A 4,779-nucleotide genomic window follows, 5' to 3' on the forward strand; every position below is an offset into this window, starting at 1 on the left:
GATTGAACCCAGGGCCTTATGCAGGCTAAGCATGTGGTCTACCACTGAGCTATATCCCCAGCCTTTACATATTTTTAAGCTTTTGAGATAGGGTAACTCTAAGTTGCCCAGGTGGGCTTTGAACTTGAGATCTTCTTGCCTGTACCTCCCAAGTTGCTGGGATTATAAGCATGTGCCACCACACCAAGTGACAATTATAATTTTATGTCAAGAGTAGTAACTGTGAAGTGACCATCAGACCACAGGGTCTACAAATCATGGACCTAATTCAGATCATAAAAGTTTTAGAGTTCTCCAGTTTGTAGCTGAGAAAATTATCTCATTATCTGTCATATTTTTGATATTCATTATTTGTTGAATGAATAACGAAATGTTTTGCCTAAGGTCCCACAGAGGTAGAGTCAGCACCAGAACTTAACTGCATGTTGAGCTTGGTGCTTATTCTCCTGTACTGATATACACGGGTATAATCTGGATTTTGAATGTCCCCCAAAGGCTTGTGTATTAATTGCTTGGTCCCTAGGGTGGTGCTATTTGATGTGGTAGTATTTATAAGAGGTGGAGCCTAGTGGGAGGTCTTTCAGTCATCAGGGATGTGCCCTTGAAGGGGATAATATGACTCCAACCCCTTCATCTCCATCTCTTGCTGCCTGGTTCATGATTAGGTGAGCAGTTTCGTTTTACCATGTATTTCCACCACAATGTTCTGTTTTTCCTCTTCCCCAGTAGCCCTAAAGCAAAAGGGGAAACTGATCAAGGACTATACCTCCAAAACAGTAAGCCAAAATAAGCCTGTTTGCTTTATAAGGTGATTATCTTAGTTATTTGTTATAGTAAGAGAAAGCTGACTAACATACACATAAATCCCCAGCATGTATTTGTGTGCACATTGAAATAGATTAGAAATCCCTAGGGATATCATAGTATCCATTCTCACTGTAGGAGCCCTAGACAGAGAAAGTAACCAACTCAAGGAAGAAAGTATATTTATTTTATGGTCTGTCAGAACCATTCACGAGACTCCATGCAAAGTACATAATTTGCTTGAGAGGTTTGGGAAAATTTTAAAACAGATCTTCATTATGAAGTAAGACAGTAGATGATTTATAATAGTAGGAACTTTTGCTGATCTTACATTTTCATGGGAAAAAGAAACTAATAGTCAAGCTCAAGATGATAGTTTGGTAGTTGGTAAGCATTAGATATTGAGGGGAGTCCTCCCACATGGCCAGCTTCTCAGAGCAGGCTCCCCAGTGAGAGCCTTTCTGCACAGAGCCAGCTCCAAGCACTGGAACCAGTAGCGGGCTAGGGGCAACTTTCTTCGGAAGCACTGCATTATCAAGTTCCTCCAAGACTTCAGGTTACTGAAGGCTGGGAGGTGATACACTGGAAATCTACAGGGACACTATAAGCCAATAGAGGAAATCTGCAATATCTCAGAGTCCCACTGACATCTGACCAATATGAGAAAACAAGGGAAGAAAATGTCCCAAACAAACCTAGATACTATATCAATAAAACCCAACGACAGCACAGCAGAAGAAATGTCAGAAAGGGAGTTCAGAATGTACATAATTAAAACAATCAGGGAAGCAAACGAGGAGATGAAAGAGCAAATGCAGGCATTAAATGATTGCACCAATCAACAGTTAAAAAGCAAATACGGGAAGCAAGAGATCATTTCAATAAAGAGTTAGAGATACTGAAAAAACAACCAAACAGAAATCCTTGAAATGAAGGAAACAATAAACCAAGTTAAAAACTCCATAGAAAGCATAACCAATAGGATAGAACACCTGGAAGACAGAACCTCAGACATTGAAGACAAAATATTTAATCTTGAAAACAAAGTTGTCCAAACAGAGAGGATGGTAAGAAATCATGAACAGAATCTACAAGAATTATGGGATATCATGAAAAGGTCAAATTTAAGAATTATCAGGATTGAGGAAGGCTTAGAGAAACAAACCAAAGGAATGAACAATCTATTCAATGAAATAATATTAGAAAATTTCCCAAATCTGAAGAATGAAATGGAAAACCAAGTACAAGAGGCTTATAGGACTCCAAATATACAAAATTACAACAGACCCACACCAAGGCACATTATAATGAAAATACCTAACATACAAAATAAAGACAGAATTTTAAAGGCTGTGAGAGAAAAGAACCAGATTACATTCAGAGGGAAACCAATACGGATATCAGCAGATTTTTCAAACCAGACCCTAAAAGCTAGAAGGGCCTGGAACAACATTTACCAAGCTCTGAAAGAAAACGGATGCCAACCAAGAATCTTATACCCAGCAAAACTTACCTTCAGATTTGACGATGAAATAAGATCCTTCCATGATAAACAAAAGCTAAAGGAATTTATAAAAGAAAGCTGGCATTACAGAACATTCTCAGCAAAATATTCCATGAGGAAGAGATGAAAAACAACGATGCAAATCAGCAACGGGAGGAACTAGCCTAAAGGAATAGCCAAATAAAGGAGAAACCAAATCATGTCAAAAAACAAAAATGAGTCAAATGACTGGGAATACAAATCATATCACAATAATTACCTTGAATGTTAATGGCCTGAACTTATCAATCAAAAGACATAGACTGGCAGATTGGATTAAAAAGAAAAATCCAACAATATGCTGCCTGCAAGAGACTCATCTCATAGAAAGAGATACCCATAGACTAAAGGTGAAAGGATGGGAAAAAGCATACCATGCACACGGACACAGCAAAAAAGCTGGAGTATCCATCCTCATTTCAGATAATGTGGACTTCAAGTCAAAGTCAGAAGGGATAAGAAAGGACATTACATACTGCTTAAGGGAAGCATAAATCAGCAAAACATAACAATCATAAATATCTATGCCCCAAACATTGGCTCATCCACGTACGTCAAACAAATTCTTCTCAATTCCAGAAATCAAATAGACCACAACACAATAATACTAAGCGATTTTAACACACCTCTCTCACCACTGGATAGATCTTCCAAACAAAAATTGAATAAAGAAACCATAGATCTCAATAACACAATCAACAATTTGACTTAACCGACGTATATAGAATATACCATCCAACAAAGAACGAATACACTTTCTTCTCAGCAGCACATGGATCCTTCTCTAAAATAGACCATATTTTATGCCACAAAGCTACTGTTAGCAAATACAAGAAGATAGAGATACTACCTTATACTCTATCAGATCATAATGGATTGAAATTAGAAATAAATGACAGAATAAAAAAGAGAAACTTCTCCAATACCTGGAGATTAAATAATACACTATTATATGATGACTGGATAACAGAAGACATCTTGAGGGAAATAAAAAAATTCTTAGAAATAAACGAGAACAAAGACACATCATATCAAAATCTCTGGACACTATGAAAGCAGTACTTAGAGGAAGATTTATTTCATGGGCACATTCAACAAAAGAAGTAGAAATCAACAAATAAACGACTTAATACTATAGCTCAAAGCCCTAGAAAAAGAAGAGCAGACCAACATCAAAAGTAGTAGAAGACAGGAAATAGTTAAAATCAGAGCCGAAATCAACGAAATTGAAACAAAAGAAACAATTGGAAAAATTAACAAAATAAATAGTTGGTTCTTTGAAAAAATAAACAAAATTGATAAACCCTTAGCCACACTAACAAAGAGAAAGTGGGAGAAAACTCAAATTACTAAAATTCGGAATGAACAAGGAAATATCACAACAGACACGAGTGAAATACAAAACATAATCAGAAGCTATTTTGAAAATCTATATTCCAACAAAATAGAGAATTTCAAAGACATCACCAAGTTTCTATAGACATATGAATTACCTAAACTGAACCAGGAGGACATACACAACTTAAATAAATCAATTTCAAGCAATGAAATAGAAGAGGTCATCAAAAACCTACCAACAAAGAGAAGTCTGGGACCAGATGGATTCTCAGCTGAGTTCTACAAAACTTTTAAAGAAGAGCTCATTCCAATACTCCTCAAAGTATTCTATGAAATAGAAGAGGAGGGAACCCTCCCAAGCTCATTCTATGAAGCCAATATCACCCTGATACCTAAACCAGACAGAGACATCAAGGAAAGAAGATTTCAGACCAATATCCTTAATGAACATTGATGCAAAAATTCTCAACAAAATCTTAGCAAATCGCATACAAAAACATATTAAAAAGACAGTGCACCATGATCAAGTGGGTTTCATCCCAGGGATACAAGGTTGGTTCAACATCCGGAAATCAATAATTGTCATTCACCATATTAACAGGCTTAAAGTTAAGAATCACATGATTATTTCAATAGATGCAGAAAAAGCATTCCCTTCATGCTCAAAACACTAGAAAAAATTGAGGTAGTGGGAACATTTCTTAACATTGTAAAGGCCATCTACATTAAGCCCATGGCCAATATCATTCTAAATGGTGAAAAACTGAAAGCATTCCCCCTAAAAACTGGAACAAGGCAGAGATGCCCTCTTTCACCATCTATTCAACGTTGTCCTTGAGACTCTAGCCAGAGCAATTAGACAAACCAAAGAAATTAAAGGGATACGAATTGGAAAAGAAGAATTCAAACTATCCCTGTTTGCTGATGACATGATTATATATTTATAGGAACCAGAAAATTCCGCCAGAAAACTTTTCAAACTCATAAGTGAATTCAGTAAAGTAGCAGGTTACAAGATCAATGCTCATAAATCCAATGCATTTTTATACATAAGTGATGAGTCTTCAGAAAGAGAAATTAGGAAAACTACCCCA

This window comes from Sciurus carolinensis, chromosome 14 (genome assembly GCF_902686445.1).
Source record: "Sciurus carolinensis chromosome 14, mSciCar1.2, whole genome shotgun sequence".
NCBI lineage: Eukaryota > Metazoa > Chordata > Mammalia > Rodentia > Sciuridae > Sciurus > Sciurus carolinensis.